The 20,870-nt window shown below is 40.8% G+C and overlaps 1 protein-coding gene across 1 annotated transcript in view; it reads left to right on the top strand.

The window, feature by feature from the left end:
• The window catches only part of LOC119654295 (trichohyalin), a 214,869-nt gene that overhangs the window by 80,586 nt on the left and 113,413 nt on the right, over window positions 1-20,870 (top strand). Inside the window, exon 2 of the mRNA XM_038059600.1 lies at window positions 1,721-1,767. The gene's annotated coding sequence lies outside the window, so the exon portion shown is untranslated. The remainder of the gene's footprint in view (window positions 1-1,720; window positions 1,768-20,870) is intronic.

Genomic DNA, 20,870 nt, shown 5'->3' with positions numbered 1-20,870 from the left:
AATGTTTGTGGGGAGTTGGCAGTGGAATCAACAAAACTGATAGAAGAAGGGAGAGATTGGGTGGGATTACGAGAATAGCGAGTGAGGGGAACAAAAGGGGTTCAATATTGCGAATACATATGCCAGTGAAGAGATAGCGAACACACTCATTGCGCCTATTTTATTCTTCCCCAGGAGATGTGACTTCAGTACCAGCTTTACATGCCGCAGAAATTCAGGCAGCAGAGCATTCTTCAGACCACCAATTCCAACAATTGTTCATTGTAGAATTCCTAGGTGTTTTTAGAAGGCTGTCGCGATCAAAATTTTGATGCGGTGGTCACCAATGCTATATCCAACATGTGGCTTGTGATGACCTCTGCTGATGTCTTGGATTCGATATCTGGCCAAATTCCATTCGAATATCTTGCCTGAACATATCTACTATTCGCAAGAGACTTTTAAGATGATCATCTCTACCAGCGTAAAATTGGATACCATCTAAGTACATCAAGTGTGTCAGCTCGCGCTTATCATGTAGGCGAAATTTTATTGCACATGTGCGGGATGCCGTCAAAAGCCTAGGCGTAATTGCTATAGCAACTAGAAAGATTTCGCCTCTAGTTGCCTGTTCTACAGCTGCCGAGTCGATAATGAGTTGCCCTTTCCAACTTCTTGATCTAACTCCAGTAGCCCTTCTGCCTTTGGGTAGAAAGCTATTGGTATCGAGATGCGCCTTGACCCTTCCATTAATAATGGATGTTATGAACTTGTAGAGGGTTGATAAGCAAGTAATCGCTCTTATGTCTGCGGGTTCCTCCATTTTGTGCCTTTTGGGGACAAGGGCAGGCAATTCCTGCCGTGTAGGCGGATGGAAATGCCTCGGGCCGACTAATGACTGCCTTATGCTGTGTGCATTCTGAGCACGAGTGGAGTGATTTTCGCTATACTATCGCAATCGATTACATACGCCAATTCTTTATACGCTTTTTGGGATTCGTCCGGAACCTCAACGAGACTTCAGCTGGACGGTGAAGAAGAGTGCTTCGACGACTACTGAAACTCTTGCCCGCAGTGCGGAATGGTGCAGTTGATGTCGATACCTCTGTCCTCATTGATTCTTGGTCACCATTGATTGGAGCAATCATCTGTAGCAGCCTTGGCATTGACGACTTTTAGCTGTACTTTCTTGAGGTCTCAGAAATTTATTTGCCCTGTAGTGTTCGTGCTGTTACGGCATGCAAATTATAGTATTTCCCGTTTCATTCTCCTGTAATGACATTCACAGTTTTATTATACTTTTTTTTAACAGCTGAAAAATGGCGAATACTGTTTATCTGCCTTTATGTTCTAGTTATATCTTTCAATTTTAAGTGAGATGAAACATTTACATATCTGGAATATTAGTTATTTGATCATCAACTATCCCTCAAAATTGAAAAAGAAGGATTCATGGTAAAATAGACTGGTTTGGATAGAATTGTCAACAACGGTGACTGAAAGGAAAAAAAGTAGCGCTAGTCCGGTAATCCCGAATAGATCAAATAGATTGGCGATTAGTCCAAGATTACCCCAAGAAAAATATATACAATGGAAAACCGTGGGCATGGAGTTGCTGTTATCTGCCACAAAAATACGAAATCAGCTTCTAGTTCCCGACTTGATTCTTGTTTCAGATGCAATTAACAGTATAAATTGTTAAAAGAATCATTTATTAACCATTTCCTTTCTTTTTTTACAGGATAGATTTCTCATCAGTGTCATACGCATATGTAGATGAAATATAAGGTAAATCCTAAATGAGCATTAATTCTTAAAAATTCTGTGATATGTAAATTGTTGCATTTCTTTAATAATTGTAAAATATTCAAATTAATTACTTTGTTCTGCTTTTTTTCTCTTCGGTCTTTTATTATTTACTAACATATACCAGAGATAAAGCTTCCTTGCGGAGTCGAAACGTGGAAAATCGAAACCGAAGTTTCAATCCATTTTCCGTTAGGCTCGATTGTACAATATTAATCTAAGATTGATTTATTTTATGCATAGATTTATATTCATTCAGTGAAAACGTGGAAAAGCAAAAAATATGGTCAAAATGAGCCAGCAGAATGGCCCTAATGCACATTGATAGGCTCAGGCGTTTGCTGTTCTTGCATACTCTTGGTCGCGTTCGAGAGAAGAATCCTCAGAAGAATTTTTGGCCCCCTACATGGGGATGTACGATTCTGTAGCCTATATAACGACGGAATCTATGAGCGATACCATGACCGTCAGGTTGTGAATAGAATCCGGCTCAATAGGTTACGGTGGGCGGGTCACTTATGGATGAGAATGATCCAGCCCGGAAAGTCTATAAGGACAATATCTATGGTAGAAAAAGAAGACGAGGCAGACCTTGCCTAAGATGGAGCGATGGCGTAGGTCAGGACACCAGACAACTTTTAGGGATATCGAATTGCTGGACGTCGGCGCAAGACCGGGGTGTCCGAAGTTCCTTATTAAGGCAGGACTAGACCGGATACCGGTTGTTGCGCCGTTGATGATGATGATGACGACTGGTGTTGACATTTGACCGGTTAATATAGATCTGGCACGGCACGGCGAAACCGTGCCATGTGACCAGTTTACCGTAAAGAGCTTTGTAGTAGCCGGTCAAGTAACAGAAATCACTTTCTTTCTTTTTTTGCAGTTTTCATTCTTGTAATTTTGCCAATTTGGCTAGCGTTTTATCGACCGAAATCCTTCATTTATATTTGTTGCCGAACTGCTTACCAGGCGTGATGACTCCGATGGTGGCATTGACCGCTCTGCGAATGGTTGTTGTTTTTATTGTCGATAATCGCGCACGTGGTATTATTTCTTCTCTTTTCTAACGGAATCGCTGCGAATTGATTCGCCGTGGTTGGCGAGGGCGTTCCTCTTGTTGTTTTAAGCATGGCTTAATTCGCAGAAATCCAATAAACACCCGGTGTTGAGGTGCAGTGGCAGGTCTCGTCGGCCTGCCTGTGGTGCGTATGCTTTGGAGAAATAAATGGTGAATCAGATGAGATAATAGTGAGCTTCATGAACTGGTCATAGAGTCGTCCTTTTTAATGGCGTTACGGAAACCCTAAGAGACGCCAATGCCGACACTATATTGAATTCATTGGCCACCAAATTAGAGAAGTTTATAGCAATTAGGTCCATGTTCGCGTTATGTTGACAATATTTGGCACCGCGTCATCGAGTTTCTAGTAGAGTGTAACTTCCGATACGCATATACCGAACGGCTACCATTGGTATCAATATTAAGTGTATAGACACGCATTTGTGTGACTCACACTAATTTGCTTACATCTTGGCGCCGTTTATACATCATGAACCCTTGCTGATATCGCGACAGGGCCGGGGCTCGTCTAGTCGCGTCGAACGAGGTAAACTCCTTAGCATTTCTCTTTGACCGTTTTTTTTTAACGGCATTGAGTGTGTTTTGTTTGTCGTTTTGTTTGGTGGGGATAGTATAAAGTATCAACCTAAACTTCTCCTTTTTTAACAGAATTTGGGACAAGCATGTTATGCAATAACTATGATGAATCTAACGTTGATGTTTATCAAATTTTCTCAAGCCTATTGAACTTGCAGTGAAACTGATTAGACTCATCACAATGACGCTGAGTTATTCTAGCGGATTTAAATGATATGCTACTGTACAAATAATTCCGAAAAAAACAACAATTAGACCACACGTGAGGCTGAACGATTACAACTTTGAAAAATTCGACAGTTTTGCCTACTTAAGGGCGACTTTCACAAAGAACAACATCGAAACAGATGAAATTAACAGTCTACCATGCTTGCGCATTTTCTAATGGAACCTGCGCTCCCTGTACAGAGATGAAGCAGCTAGCCGATACTCTGTCCCAATATAGGGCTGATGAAACAGTGTTACAGGAGACACGTTGGACAGGGACCGGTTTCTACACCATATATTATATTATACTGGCCATCCAGTAAACCATGTGCTGTTATCGACTTTGAAAACATAAGCGAACGGCTATGCTTTCTACGCTTGAGAGGCAAATTTAGAAATATAAGCCTCATTAACGTTCACGCCCCTACAGAGGAGACTGATACGAGGCACGATGCAATAGAACGAACCCTCGAAGCCTGTCCCAGATATGATATCAAAATCATACTTGACCCGGATCACTATCTCGTTGGCATGGTGCTCCAAGCTCGAGTAACAACAATACTCAGAATCCCCTGTGACGATCAGGTGAGAGTTAACACTGAAGCTAACCACAACACAGCCCTCCGCAACAACAATAAGCGTGAAATGAATGCTACAAAAATCTCAGTCAACAGAGATCCTGGAGATGAAGCATCAACAAATGATCTTCACAACAACCTGAAGAACATTATTATTTATACGGCCACAAACATACTTGGCCCCAGTCGCAAAAGGAGTCGGAACGGCTGGTTTGACGATGAATGTAAGGTAGCAACGGAACGGAAGAATGCTGCATACCGAATAACAATGCATTATCAAAGAACGCGGGCACGCGTAGAGACTTATCATAAACTCCGGCGAGCAGAGAAGCGACTTGACAGACGGAAAAAGGAAGCCTGGGAGAACCAACAAGTCTGTGAACTAGACAATTACAAGGAGCAACCGCACCAGGCGCGCAAGTCTTACCAACAGGTCAGCAGGATGAAAGCGCGTCATCTTTAACTTGGCCCTCGAGAAAGTGATCCGTGATGCTGAGGTAAATGCAAGAAGTACGATCCTCTCTAAGTCCATCCAACTACTGACCTATGCTGACAATATCGACTTCATGGGAAGAACCACCTGAGACGTACAAACTGCCTTCATCTTGGCAACGTCAGCAACGAAAACCAACCAACCAACAACATCAAACCGCACTGGTCAAACGGGAAGAATAAAGATAGGAGAATACAACTTTGAGACCGTTGATAATTTTTCCTATCTAGGGTCGAAAATCACAACCGATAACAGCTACGATGATGAAATCCGCGCACGGTCGTTGTCAGCCAACAGAGCCTATTTCAGCTTACAAAAACTGTTCTGCTCGAAACGTCTCACCATAGGGACAAAGCTCTTACTGTACAAGACAATGATCTTGCCAGTCCCCATGTATTCCTCGGAGACTTGGGTTCTTAGCAAGAAAAATTGCGAACTCTTGGCCGTGTTCGAGAGAAGAATCCTCCGAAGAATTTTTGGCCCCCTATATGACGATGGACGATTCCGTAGCCTACATAACGACGAAATCTATGAGCGATACCATGATCGTCCGGTTGTGGATAAAATCCGGTTCAATAGGTTACGGTGGGCGGGTCACTTAATCCGTATGGATGAGGATGATCCAACCCGGAAAGTATAGACTTTCCGGGGTGGATCTACGGTAGAAAAAGAAGACGAGACAGACCCTGCCTAAGATGGAGCGATGGCGTAGGTCAGCTTTTAGGAATATCTAATTGGTGGACTCCGGCGCAAAACCGCGATGTCTGGAGTTCCTTATTAAGACGGGCCTAGACCGGATACCGGTTGTTGCGCCGATGATGATGCTTGCCAATAAAACATTCGAGCTCGTACTTCTGATTCTGGAAATTAAAAATGTGTATCTAGGGAAATAAAGTTTATAATATATAATACTTTGATTCGGCCGGCTCTGTGTAAAGATAGCGAGATGTAGAAGATGGACCAGTCTGGAGAGCAAAAACCGTTGACTTTCAATGACGAGTCTTCAGAAGAATCTCAGAATCAGTGTTGGTGGATGACAAAGTACAACAAAGCACTTATTATCATATAATAATTTGGGAGCTTCAATAGCATATACACGATAAAATAATTTCTGGCGTCTATCTACAACCAAGGTCGAAAGTGAACACTCACCTTAGAAACCCCGAAATAGATAGGAGTGGGCAACGCAAGTTACAACCTCTCCTTTTCTGAAATTGCTGAAGTTGCTCCACCGAGGAAAGTGGATACGAAGACTTTGGAAGCGTTTGGACCAATATCAGGTGGTGTCAGGATAGAAAAAGAAGAACTTATGTTGTGGACTGGACGAAATACACGAAGTACAGTATCCAGTGTGTTTTTTACGAAATTTGGGACCAAACCTTCAACAAATTCGAGAAGAAATTGCATTTGTTCCGGAAGCTCTGCCAAATATCCGGTCGTGAATAGCCTTTGTATAAGAATAAACTTCATTTGAGGTTATGTTAGAAGAGCTGCTGAGTAGCAACTGTTGGAAATAGCTCATCCACCATTGTTTCATTTTGTTTGGGCTGCTTATGAAAAATCACTTGTAAAGTTCCTAAATTATTTTTTATTTGTATTGTTTTACGGGCTAGCTTAATGCAATTCTTACTAAATCCAAGTTTTTATTACCTAGAAATACGATTATTGTGTTTCAGGTGAATGGATTTTATATACATAAACTTGCATTTAACAGCTACTTGAAACCAGCCTTGACGTAGGTAAAGTGCCGTTGACAATCGGATATAATAAGTAGAACATATTAAAAACATATTTTTATTTCAAAGTTAATTATTTGGTCAAGGAATAAAAACGCAAAAACTAAAAGTAATAACGCAATGTATATATATAAAGTTCAATTTTGAAACAACCTTGTTTCTACTTCGTTTGCATTAATCGTGTCTTGCTAAGTAGAGTAGTAGAAAAGTTATTATAATCGAAAACGAAAGATTTAAGTGAGTAACCTGCCGAACTATTAAGCTTGCACGTTGCTCACGTACCATCGTTTGTTGATATCTTCGATATTTCATTTCATCCAAGCTTTTGACGGCAAAGGTCGTTAACATTTTCTTGTTATTTGATTCGAATACACAGTTTCAATCATCAGAAGGGATTTATTGTTTTCAGTGGATGTCTCAAAGTTCAGGAGAACCGCGGGAGTGAATCCTGATGCTTAGACATTTAGAATCAATCGATTGATGACTCACTTTACATTTCTATTTCTGAACTGAAAGATATGTGTTTCCTGTTTTACATGAATTTAATTTCTTGACCGCTGGCTAACTTACTCATTCTGTCAGCAACTAATAACCACAAAGACCCCCAACTAATAAAATATGGCCAGTTTCCGTGTGTCATCAAATTGAAATTCTTTGTAGGATTTTGAAGTGAGTTATGTATTTCTAGGTGTGAATTAGTTGCCAAAATTCTTCTTTTAGGTTAGACCGTTATCGTATTTGCTTTTATTGTGTTGGCAGAGCAAAACTAACGATCGTTTCTGAGAATAAAATGTACGACTGAGATAATCACGCAAAGATCAACTTCGTGAACGCCGACCGGTGAACGCAAACAAGATAAATTTCTTGTAAAACATCGTTAATTTCAATGTCAAATAAAAATGTATTCCTTGAATGCTAGTTAGGAATTCTAGTTTCTGGCTACACATCAAATAAATGTATTCGGTGGCCAAAAACGTGTGCTTAAGATATGAAATTGGAATAAAATGAAAAGCAACTTAGGTTGAAATGTAGGCAAGAAGTAAAGCGATTCAGTTGTACGCTAAACCATGGAATGCATAATAAAACGTCGGGAAATTTATGAATATACTCAAATTCATGTCGTTAATGTCGTATACAATCAAACAAAGGAGAAATCCAAATTCTTAGGACCATTCCCTAATTGTTGGTTACGTCTAAAACAGCTCGAGACTTTTAGTTCCGAAATTATAGACAATTGTTTTGTTTATTGGAGCTGGAGTCATTCAGTTTCGGAATTATGGACATTTTGAATTTCTCTCATTTTTTTCGACCAGGTGTAAACAAGCAGTGTGAGTGGAACAATTCAAGGTTGGAGAAGTATGAGAACAATTTGCGAAAGCTGGCCATTTACGGGAAAATGAAAGATCCATTTCCAGTAAATAATATCACCACATCCGCAATAGTTGCAGAACAAAACCATTTTGATAGAATTCACTTAAAGTTTCACAACATGCATACACAGTCATGAATTAAATCCATTCAAATGAATTCCCCAAGACCTTGACTTCGACATTCGTAAATAATGTCACATATGGCCCCAAGTGGCCCTCGTGAGGTTATCGCGTTCGCAAGAAACCACGCCCAGGTAAATGAACGTGTAGTGACCGTATGCCTGGAATATTTACTGTGTGATTTATTGTCAACTTTTTGATGTGTTTCATTAGCCGGTCGTAGCATGCGTACTGTGAATAATGTTTCGCCCAGAATAATAAATTATGTCTATTAAATGTATGTACGAGTCTCAGCATCACGCCGCTAGAATTGTTATGAATTCAATCTAGACTGTGCGCTACGTTAGAAGTGACCATCGCGGCTGCATTGGTAAGCTCAATTTACAGAAATTCGCTAATGTGATTTGAAAGTTTGTTTTCGATTAATGCTGCAGATAATTCATTTAATGGAATTGTTTTGAATTTAAATTCGATTAGATTGAGCTCAAGGAGTATGTGAGGAATTGTGCGCAGTGAATTGATTATTTTCGCATATAATAGACTTTATCAAGCTGAATATATCCATAAACGCTTTATTTCAATACGATATACTCGTACAATGGGCACTTGTTGGCCTAGAGAAATAAAACAGATACGTCCTTTCCTCCGATGCTTAGATGTTTTGTTTTTCTAATTATTTTGAGCGCTAGAAATACCGGAATACGCGTTATATTGTTGGACTGTTTTCTTCTAGCACAGGGTACAAAAACAGCTCATCATCAAAGCACGGTTATCTGCACCAATATCGAACCGATAAGTTACTAAATCCTAATTTTCCCCGATCACCTGTAATGGGGAAAAAATCTTAAACTCATCCAAACCTTAATACTTATCAAACAACACGAATTATATTACTATATCCGCCGTTATTAATACATTTAACCTTGTTCATTATAAAATGCTAATCATTTCCGTTTCATTACTTAGCCAGTTTCCCAGAGTCCGACTGGGTTTCAAATTATCGCAAAAACACCACGACAGAACAGAACACGAAAAAATAACATCAATTGCATTCCATTGGAAGATTCTCAAACTAATTGCGGTACATTACAGAAAGAAATCTAAGTCAGTAAGGTCATAGTATCTGTAGAGTTTTCCGCGATCTTGGAGCATACAATGAGTTTCGATTTACAGTGAACCTACCTATTCTGTGTGAATCTCTCATTTTGAGGGGGATAGCCGTGAGGTAACCTTTTCGCACTTCTCATAAGATGATGTCAGATTTGCATTTTGTAATGCATTATTGCTATTTATATCTGTTATGCATATGTGACCGTGACTCTATCGGGAAAGTGTACTTTCCCCAAAGGTGGAATTCTTCACCTAGGAAGTGTGATTTGAGGTCTTTATATAACTTAAACTCCAATCAGCTGAAATGAAAGAACAGCTGAAAGAACCAACGGGTCTACGTGTGGTCACTGCAGTTAATTGAAAGTAATTTGTGCTTATATGGGCGACCAAATACGGATGGAACTTTTCATTTTTTAAAATCGTTAGTTAATTAAAAAAAGTTGACTGATGGTTTCATTTAGGGCAAAGGCAACTCATCAGATGCTGCCTCACCTCTGCCATGGGAGTAAGTTGCTTCTCAACTGGTCCGGTCCATCATCAAGTGTGCGGACTCACGACTCCCAGTATCCTTAACGTTAGTTAATTGTAAAAGAGACTGAGGTAAACATATTAAGGCAAAACACTGTTGTTCATTTCCAAGGCTTTGTGGAAAAATAAATCCTATTAAAATCGGTTCACTGTCTGGCATTTTTTCAGTGGGAGGCGGAAAACTAGGTAGGTAGGTAGGTGTTTGTGGCCCATCCGAGGAGTTTAATTGCATTGTGTTGCGTCGTTTTAATATTACAAACTGCTAAGACCATGACTGCTGTTATGGGAGCAAGGGGCAAAGTCCAGCCGGCACAGATCTTCAGAGCCAGCCCGAAGTATTCACGAAGAATAGCAGCTCCGCGCGAGATTTCTTTGAGGTCCTCAAAGAATGGTTTACCTAGTGTCCGTAGCTTGACTCTAGTTAGAGTTGGCAATTGCAAAAGAAGTGCCTGATGGGTTTCCCCTTCTTTTCCGCAGTTTCTTCAGTGCGATTTGTAGGGTATGCCGAGTCTGGCGGTGTGGTCCCTTATGGGTCAATGCACTGTGCAGACTGCCGTAATCTTGTATGCATTGAAACGCGTCTGGTACAAGAGCTCTTGCGATCGGGTTTTGTTACAGGCGGGCCAAGTCCTCCTTGACTTGGTACACTCGGTGAGCCTTCGCCAAATGAGATCCGCGGCTGGTAAGTAGATTCCCCAGCGGGGAATATGATTGATAATCGCCAGCGGGACACGGTCTGTACTCACCGAAGGACTACCAAGAGCAGAGCTCCGCGTAGCCAATCCGTTAGCCCACTCACTCTCCTCTCTCTTCATATTGCCGAGAAACCGGAGGAGGGTGTTCAACACGTTTCTGCGCTGTCCCACTAGGTTGGAGGATATCGCCGCTGAGTAAAAGGCCTTAATGGTCGCTTTGCAGTCGGTCAGTATGGCTGTGTTACGTTTAGGGCTCGGATCAAGTCGGCAGGCTTCCAGTGTCGCCAGTACTTCCGCTTGGAATGCAGTGGAGAATCCTAGGAGACCGTATTCTAGAAAACTCTTGCAGCGACTCCACAGACTATATTTGATCCGTTGGTGAAGAATACAGTGACGTAGCTTTGAAACACCCCGCCGGTCTTCCACTCTGCCTTGGTTAGAAAGTCCACAGTAAGGTTTCTAGTGAAGTTTGGCTTACGTGTAGCGTAGTCCCTGGAGAATACTCAGATTTCCCAAGGTACTTCGTCTACGATGTTACTATGACTGTATGATCTCGCTGTCCAGCATCCGGACTCACATAGTTTGAAAGTACTGCAGACTACAAGGAATTCAATGTGGAGGTCTAGGGGGAGGAGGTACAGCAGTACATTGAGAGCATCTGCCGGGCAGGACTTCGGAGCCCCGGCAACACCTGCATGGTTCCTTGAATTCTATTAAGCCTCGTTCTATTACACTTTTTGCTCAAAGCCTGCCATCATATAATAGAGCCGTACGAACTATCCTCAGCTGGATGGCACATTTCTTTGCAAAGGTTCTCTTGAAGGCCATACAGGCCCTGTTAACCCACAGTTCTATGTTCAATCTCCGCTTTAGTTTCAGATCTGGGTTACACCCATATACTTTACATTGGAAGAAAGAACCAATCTTTGTTGTTTGGTGGAATTTGGGTACCCTCGTTTTGGTGGTGAATAGCATCAGTTGTTTGGTGGAATTTGGGTACCCTCGTTTTGGTGGTGAATAGTATCAGTTCCGTTTTGGATGGATTTATTCCGAGTCCGCATTTGCGGCCCACAGAGATAGTTTTCCCAACGGATCTCAGTCGTAATGAAGGGAAACATTTTTGACCTAAAAATCATTCGTCGGCATACGCCACAACCTTCGCCCCGCTCCTGGCCAATATACATAAAATTTCGTCTATTACTATTAATTAGCCCACCGGAGAAGTGGCTCTCTAGTATCACCAAGCCGTCGGTGTACGCCACCATCTTCACCTTCCAATATCCGCAAAAATTTAGTTCATCACTATTAATCAGTATACCGGAGAGATGTCGTAACCCTGGAGCGTGCCTTCCTAGATCCGACTGGATTATCTTTGTTCTTGGCATGGATATTATCCAAGGTGTAAGATACCCCTCCGATCCAATACTGATCAAGGCTTTCTTGAAGGCATTGGTATTAACGTTGTTGAAGGCTCCGTTTATATCCAGAAAGGCAGCTAGAATATACCGTTTGTAGTGCAGTGACGGTTCAACCGTGCCAATTACCTCGTGGGGAGAGGTTTCTCTTTCGATATGGCTTTGAGGGACTTAGAACAAGGCATCCTCTCCCTAATCGCCCTTAAGTGGATGTCCAGGACGCGCCCTAGGGTCTTCAACACGAAAGCCTAATTGATCGAAATGTCGTATGTATCCCAAAGAGATACAGCTCCGGTAAATCTCGGCAAGCCATGGCACACTCATTTCCAGCTGCTTCTGATGCATCTGGAACCGGAAATTAAATTCGGAGAAACTCTGTATAACCCAGCCGATCGTATCCTCGATAATTACCGCACGGTTGAGGCAGCTGCATATCGTCCAAGCTAGAATCTGACTCACAGTTCTCCTCGCTGGCGGAGAAGTGCGTCAAACTAGCAGCTACGAGGTTATATTAGATGATTCCGTTCAGCAGCCTCGCGACTTTTTAAGATAGAATGGACTCCTTGGAGATAATTTTACTGGGCCTTGCGGGTTTACTGGTTCTTTCAATGTTCCGACAATAGTTTAACCTGAACCACCTCTTGGAAATCTTGATGGCCGTGTTGTACTTCTTTAGACAGTCCTTGTATGGCTGCCAATATTTATGACTGTATCAGTTGTTTACGATCTCCTGGTCAGCTACCTACGGCTGAACACATCTTCATTCCATCACGGTGGCAGTGTCTTTTTGCTTTATCTAGCAATACGTGAGAATTTAAAGGCGGTTTCGAATGCCTTTTCCAGAGCTCTGACCATTGACTCCAGTTCATCTGTTGTGTCAATCAGAGTTTGGTTCAGGTATGCTAGAATAGATGCTTATATTTCCATGTATTTAGAAATCTTCATGGTATTGGATTATAACTGGATTGGGTAGTAATTTCAACATTCCCCTGGACTCCTTTTTGTTTTCTATGTTGAAACGGGGGGAAGACAGAACTTCTAATCAAATGGTGTCCTATTCCCGCCGATAAGAGCTTACTCAAGAAGAGTTCTGCGTCCAAGGTTTTTGCTTTCCAAAGCATCTCCAACTTCTGTGGTGGAATTGCTCTTAATGTCGGCAACGCTTGAGACAGTGGTGGATAACCAACTCTTCTGTTGAAATCTACTCAGGATATTTAAGCCATTTGTCCGCCATGGCTCGCCACTCGGTACGCAATGTTGTGGTGTAATCATTAGTGTGACAGGGATGTTCGATCTCTTGCGTGTCCAAGCGTCGACTCGGTTTAGGTCTCTATCGCCGTTTATAGGTTGATGAGTCGTCACAATGGCCGTGTGATCCCAATGATCGTGATCGTGGTTTAACGCTCCTTTATTAAACCATGTACTGAAAAGTATAAAGTTGTGAATGTGCGCGAAATCGACAATCGGCTTGTCCTGCCGCGTTAACTGAGTAGATCACCTAGTATTTTGCCAAGGTATGATCTTCATCCCGTACCATTTTTTTTACATGAATGACAATATACACAATATATGACTACATTGCCGCAAGTCATTCTTCTTTTGCTGGATTAGGAAGGACATAATATTTCTTCAGGACATTGTGCAAATCGTTTTGATTATTATTATTACCACTTAACGGGTGTGATGACTCGTTCTCTAAACATCCACTACCGATCTTCTCTATTTGTCTCCGAGTACAATGAGGACCGCATTGGGTTGAGGGTTCTGAACATTTCAGGACTTAGATATGAACTGACCTAGCCCCATTGATTATTAGTGTTGTGGAACATCACTCCATCTAAGTTGCCCTGATGCGCGACGCTAATAGCATTGATCCGATATATTTAAATCGCTCAGTTCTGGATAAACCACCGCCACTGACAGTGATAGTGTTTGTTTCATCGGGATCGGTCATCAAAAATTCTGTTTATTCAAATTGAAGTTGCTCAAGATCATGCTATGACATATTAGGAAAACATCATCTGCATAAAATAGTGTGTATGGCGCTGGATGTTGGATGTCCCATGAGACAGTGTCCAAAACAAGAGCAAAGTGGAGTAACAATTGGGCGACTCCTTAATGAATATCGACAGAGGCACTAAGCGATTTTCATTTTTTCTTTGGATCACAGTAGAGTAATTTAACCCAGCGTACGAGTTCCTCTGCCAGTAGGTTTTGCCGCAGAGCATACCACATGAACTTGTGTGGGTCACGGTCAGATGCTGTCTCACGGAATTTATCCATGAGTGACCGTGCAGCGTGTATAGCGTTGGTAGTTCCAGAGTTCTTGAGAAATCCAGCTTGGTACACTCTTATTACAACGATATGCCGAATACGATCGCGAAGGATGCGTTGAAAAGTCTGTATAGTATGGGACAGAAACTGGATTATACGCTGCTCTGGACTTTCTTCTGAACCAACTTGTTACTTCCATATTGGAACGGTCGTGCTTTTTTGCCATTTAGACGGTATGCTATCCTGCTCAATAACCCGATTGACGAACTCAACACCACGATTGAAAAACTGAACTCATTAAGCCGGGGTACTGGTTCTAAGCTCTTCGCTTTCCAGAACTCAGATGCTATGTCGTCAGATTTTGTTTATCCCGATTTCATTCGATTCATAGCTTTTTCCAATTCAATGGCGTTGGTAGGTTGAATTGCTGCAAATATCGGCAGTGCTTGTGGTTCTTTGTAATGGACCACTTGCTTAACTTACGACAGAGGCGTTTTTTTTCTCACGCACTTTCATTTGGATATCATCATCCCAAAGCCAAGGATCTCGGTTGATGAACCGCTTACTTGGCTTGGCGACTCCAAGCGTTGCATAGGCCGCTTTGTGGATCGTGTTTCTAGCTTGCTTTTACGACGTACTGCAAGTGAGACCATTTTTAAGGCTTTGTTTGTAAAACAAAACCTTATTAAAATTGGTTCAATGTCTGTCTGCCTATCCCATGCACTTTTCTCAGAAACGGCTGTACCGATTGACACGAAACTCGGTAAAAAGGTGAAAACTGTGAATGCAGTAAGTTACACTTTCTACATTGAGTTTAACGGGGAGGACGTTGCTTATAAAGGGAAGGAGTGCAGGGGTCCAAGAGAAGCCGTTCTCAGAAACTATCCACTCAAAAAATCTGCAAAAAAATTATGGTGGTCAATGCACATTGTATCTAGACCCCGAAATACACTCTGTTACGATATCTGGTCAAATAAAGTTAGTAATACTATATTTTTATATTTTGAAAATTTACTGCGAACCTTCCTCAAATTCATCCTTTATTAACAAAATACAGTAATATAGGTTTTAATATGGAGTAGCCAGCTGGAAAGTTTGGTGAAAATCCGTTTGTTAATAACAAAGTTATATAAGATTAAATTTGTCCCATTCGCGTCAAATTGTTACTCCCCACGAGATGAAATGTCAGTACCAAGTCGAATTACATATCGGGTATATTGACCGTATATACACTACGAGCTATATATAAATGGAACCACCGTGTACCCAAGTATTATTACATAAAAAAGCAACAAAACATTTCATACCTGAAGCACCGAGCTTCGCGTTTTCTTGATCAGCCTGTCGGAGAGCCTATCGCCAAGATGGATTAGGTAGGTTTAGAATAGTGGAGCAACTCAAACTATATTTTATTTATCTCTTTCCCTGATGTCAATAGTTTATTTTTGTTTTACTGAGGATAATACTTTAATAAACTTTGCATCAGCATCCTATGCGGGTCAATACTCTAACGCTCTCGTTTGATCCAAAGTAAACCAACAGAGAGACTTCAGAATAGTTATCTTGGAGTGAGCGGATAAAACAAATTTTTCCCTAATATGATAAAAAAAAATCTTAAACCTAGTATTCGCTGTTGTGGGAAAAATGAATGGGTGTGACCTATTTCCCCGAGGAGTGACTATGGTTGCATTGGGGTCTATTTTTAACCCAATTTTCTCCTCTTGAGACTATCAGCCACTTTCTAGCCGTTTAGGCTATAGTGACATTTACTTTCTCCTTTTAGTTTAACTTGGGATTGTGCTCAGCGAAGTTACAGATGAAAGATACACATTTTTTTACCGCTTTTCGATTTCAAGGAGATGGTTCAAACATTTCCTGGCTACAAATAATTTCAGTTCTTTGGGGATAATATGTTCATGCTCATATTCGAAAGATGGCTTTTACTCACGAATCACATTTGATACCTATCTGTGCGCTGCAAGACATATGGGCGGCTGTCGGGCATTCAGTAATTCCAGGGTCCTTGGGTTAACATCCATGCAGTTGGAAACTATTAATGGCATGCTCATCGCAATTTGTGGTAATGCATAAAGGTTATTAGTAATGAAAAATTGCAACAATGCTACAAGAAAATCCAATGGAGTGTTGCTTCTGAGATCAGTTACTTACATTCTTCCTGGCTGGGCTTCATTGTAAATCGATCGACCTTGAAAGTATCACAGTTCAATATTTCTCTGTGGTGCAGTCGCGGGCAATTAATCTAAGCCGTGCACAAACAACTAGTCTGGAAAGTATCTGATCGCGATGCACTAGACTAATTGCATGTAAACGCATACACCTGGCACATAGATACCAGCAAGCAAATCCTCCTCGTGTAAGGTTATTTGTAGCCGGCTTTGCCAGTGGTATCTGATACCATGGTTTGACACCATATACACATGTTCCGAGGGATGATATAAGCCTCACACAAACTATTTCTGGAGTGCGCTCTTCTCGATTTGATGCCCTTTAATGCACGATCTGATAGCTGAAACTCTATTTCCAATGGAAGTGAATGCATCATGTGAGACTCCGGTAGTATGGATAGCACAACGGCTCACACATCTACCTTAAGCGCAAACACTTGGCAACTCTATTTTGCATTCATATTTATTTACCTAGCCAAGATACATTTCATATATTTTTTGTTTATCTCAGATTAAAGGATTATACACAATTTAGTATAAGGTACAACACGATTCTTGCTTCAATTCAGTGTGGGGCAGAACGTTGCAATTTAACTGCTCCAGCCGCGTAAATTGCGAGGGACGGTCCATTGTACAAGTGTAACACATATTAGGGCGTAATAACTATAAAATTTGCTTACCTCATTTTCTGATTGCTGCCATTGAGGCCGACATGGGCTGGGTGCAACGAGTTAGCCCTGCGGGCTAGTTCGCCTGCTCCATAGACCGACTAGGCAGCAAATTAAGTCAATAGGCTCGCAGATCGAACTGTATGCTTGTCCGATTAGCACGATCTACTCGCCTATATCTCCTGTATGAATGGCTTTGCTAGCTGCTCTTACCAGTACCGCATTGGAAGATAGTTTACACATTGGTACCTGACGTCTGTTGGATATGATATGTACTTACCATTGGTGTGGAACTGAAACGTAACTGACACGCTATCTGCAGAATAAATATATGTTATGGCTCGTAATAACGATGATGCAGATGGCTTATTCTAGTAATTATTTCCATTATTTCTAGTTTTTTCTAGGCAGAGAATAATGGACATAGTGCAATCTATATGTTGCGATATTTGCTTAGAAGTTTCTGATAAAAAGCTGATCGCCTCAATGTACATATATGTGGGCCAGTAAGAAACGAAATGACCACATGCTTCCCTTTTTCTTTGTTAGTTACTACAGCTTTTCCACTGAGAGCCGAGAATATTATTGTAAATGTCGAAAAAACATATCTATAAGAACAGTTAAATTTCATGTTTCCACTTTTAACGTATTCTTCAACTCCATCTGGAAGATCTCCACTCCCCTAGATTATTATTAGGTTATATTAGATCCATTTTTGGTTCACTTAAAGTGTCAAATTAGACGGCTTCCTGCCTGCAGCTCTAAAAAGCAGAGATTGCAAAGATTGTTCCGTTGAGAAGACCTTTCCGAAATACTAACGTCTAAGATCTGATAATGCGGGGTAACTACATATGAAATGTAGGACTCTCTGATACGATTTCCTTCCACTTCCATTTTCTCTAGAGGATAATTTAGAAATCAATGCTCCGGCAAAAGCCTTATGATGATTTCCATGTCCCCTTTTTTCCAAGGATATAAAAAATGTGACTCTAGCGTCTTCAGAAAGATTTTCGTGTATCTGTGCAAATTTCTATATTCGATTGCATCAGCATGAATCTTTATTACTTAAAAATAGAGGGAAATGTCATTTAGGTGGGTCTATTAAATCTTGGAAATCGTATGTGTTGTCTGAGATAATTATGCCAAGTAACGATCCAGGCAGTGACGCAACTCCATTAGATGATTATTAACTGGATTATATAGCATTTCCACCGACATGCCATATGAAATTAACAAATTTTCATATCAAATTAACCGCTTTCAACAGCCATTTCAAGTCTTTCCAAATCAATTTTATCCTGTAAAAATTATTAAGTAATTAAAAAAAACTTTGTATGAAAGTTGGGAATGTAGCCGCCTTTATACATATATACATATGTACTTTTTAGATTTGAAGAGTTGTGAATTTGGTTTGGAAAAATGTTAATTTCGTTTGGAAAGTCCTGAGTGTGGTGTGGAAAGCCGGTAATTTGTTTTGGAAAATTGTTAATTTTACCTGGAATATCCTTAATTTCAGGTGGAGATACTATATGTATTTGATCTGGTAGACGATAGCTGGATTGCAAGAACAGCTGTTGTTGAAACTAGGGAACTGAAGTGCCAGTGAGCTGTGTAACTACCAAGTGATGACCTCTTCTGAGAATATTATGTTGTTATTCTTAATATAGTTCGCCGGATTGGATGACCTTTCGTCATTCAATGAATGACCTTATAGCAAGGTCTGGGCAAGTAAAATTATAGTATTCGCGGCGGCACGGGTCATAAAAAGATTTCGAGACACTTATAAAAAAATAAGACCACATCGACTTTTGATATTTACTGGACACCTGGCCCACTAGGACCTACAGATAAAAATTGATGAAATGATTATTGACGTCACACTATAACTACTACTCATCCAATCCTATCTCCGCTGCTCCTCCTATCTTTCTTCTCCTTGTTATCTTCCTAGCTTATGTTAAGATCCTCGTCTTTGTTTTCATTATTTCAAATGTCCATATAGGATAGAAATAAGTAGAATTAATAATTAAGGACACTTAAAGAATTAAGTGAACGTTTTCAAGGAAAAATTCAAATTTTCCAGCTCGAAAATTCCAAGAAAAGCAGAATTGGATAAAATCGCTGGTAGTCGGCCCAGTGAGCTTCTTTTAGACTTTCAAGAGAGAGCACCTGTCAAATGCGGAGGGAGTTGTGGGATCGCATTTTCTTCAAAACGGGAAGGTTGGAATATTTGGGCAGATTAGACTCCAACTCCGGTAAGAAAAGATTTTGTGAGGACTGAATTTCGTTTTGAAGCTTATTATAAAGACTTTTTATTACCTGGGCGAGGTATTATATGGTTGCCATTTACCTCTAAATAGGGCACAGTACATCAACCACGCCTACGTCTTATGGTTGATTTACTAAGTAAAATATGTTTTGAGACCTCCTGAGAAGCAGGCACTCCTCCTCCAGGGTTTTGCGCCATGTGTGCTCTATAACGACCAACTCGTCAATCAGCTTTGGTCAGAGGATTCATGCATGGTGTAGCGAACAATGAAATGGGCGCCCTTTCTTAATACGCTATATTATTTTTCCACTACCACTTCCTCCTTCTGATCAGCACATCTGTGGTATCTGGAACGTCTGACTATTATTGCCTTCTTCTTTAAATCTGGTGCCATTTGGCTAAGGTCTATAATTCAGTGAGAGTAAGTAACAATCGTACTCGTACTCATCTTCCGCTGCTTAGTAGCGTGAGTAAGGAAACAAATGTCAACGTCTCTGACCGCACCATCGAAAGTCCAGCAACCACCAACAAGTTCTTTCGTAATGCGGTGTATGGTTCTTGCTTGCTTCTTTGCTCTCTACGACAGCTTCTAGTTCCCTGATCGGCGTAATAATAAATTTTCTTATGTGAGGAGTTTGAATGCGTTATTCTCGCACTCGCATCAATTAATAGAGTCTTCAATCCCTCATGAGCTAGATTATGTAATGTTTCTTGGGGACCTGGCCTATGTCGTAATATATGGCCGTAGATTGCCGGTCTGGCGAAACATAATTTACTTTATGGCAGACTCTGTGCTAGAACAGTGCGCCACTAATGTAGAGGCGGAGTAAGTTACACAAATCCACAAATCTCTAACTATGATAGTATCGTTACGGTCTTCTAGGTCGTGCTTCTCCATCAGATATCACAGCAAAATGCTATCCACTGTTAAAATCCTCCTTGGTATCCAAATCATTCAAGATAGCCACGATGTTAGTTTTAGGAAGTCTTCACATTTGTATCGGAAATGTTGTGTAACACTGTACTATCAAAATAACTCTCAACCTAGACGGGAACCTACCAATATCCTGTCAGAAACTGGTTTGTAAGTGGTAAAGGCCTGTTTTACGGTTTTCGTGAGCATTAGTTCGACATGTCAATGCCGCAAGAGGGAGAGGAGGGTTTCCTACAGCTCCTGCATCTAAGCGTACTTAACTCCACATATCCAGCTTGTGAAGCTGGAACTCTAACTCGATACCATTGTCAAAGAATATAGAAACATTCCAAAAAAAACTTCTATCATATCATGATAGCCAAAGTCGTAACCGATATGGCGACCTTTATCTGAGTTATTGCGAAGTGGAGAAACATTAATCTAAATGATAGCAGGTGATAGAAAAGCTTAATTGACTTCTTGAAGCTTATATGCTTGAAGTTAATTTTTTTTTGTTCCGTTAAGTTGGTTAACAGATGAAAACAGTAAAACAAGGAACCGTATGTACCTAATTTAGCAGGAATTAACAGCAATTAATGCCAAGAAGGAAGCATCGTCAACGACGTGATATCCGATGTCCGGTCTACATCTGCTTTAGTAAGGAACCTGTAATACGAAGGGTCCCAAAATATTTTGAAGAATTCTCCTCTCGAACGCGGTTAAGAACTCGAAACTATTTTAAGGACCTAAATCTCCAAAGAACAGATGGGGGAGGTTTGATCGGAACAGTCCTTTTTTTTAAAAGCGGAAATATGCTCTGTTGGTTATCGACAGATTATAGATATGAAATATGCATACCACCC

Source organism: Hermetia illucens, chromosome 4 (assembly GCF_905115235.1).
Source record: "Hermetia illucens chromosome 4, iHerIll2.2.curated.20191125, whole genome shotgun sequence".
NCBI lineage: Eukaryota > Metazoa > Arthropoda > Insecta > Diptera > Stratiomyidae > Hermetia > Hermetia illucens.
Note: the sequence above shows the minus strand (reverse complement) of the source record. Positions and strands in the feature narration are given on the sequence as shown.